Consider the following 239-nt stretch of genomic DNA (forward strand, 5'->3'; position numbering starts at 1 on the left):
ATCAAAGTATCAATATAAAATTCATACTAAAAATATTGCTTAATACATTCAATTATATTATACCCCAGCTTATCTTAATAACATTGTTTACCTATTTGAGTATAACTCACTACATTAACTTATAACATTCAATAATCGTATCTTTTCACAATAGATTAGAATTTATTTTATGATAACTAAAAAATATACGTATTTTTGTGTTTCGTCTACCTGATACGTTAGTGTATACCAGGGGTAGC

Source organism: Rhyacophila brunnea, unplaced genomic scaffold, assembly GCF_057557595.1.
Source record: "Rhyacophila brunnea isolate RB1 unplaced genomic scaffold, BYU_Rbru_1.0 scaffold_5, whole genome shotgun sequence".
NCBI classification, from domain to species: Eukaryota; Metazoa; Arthropoda; class Insecta; order Trichoptera; family Rhyacophilidae; genus Rhyacophila; species Rhyacophila brunnea.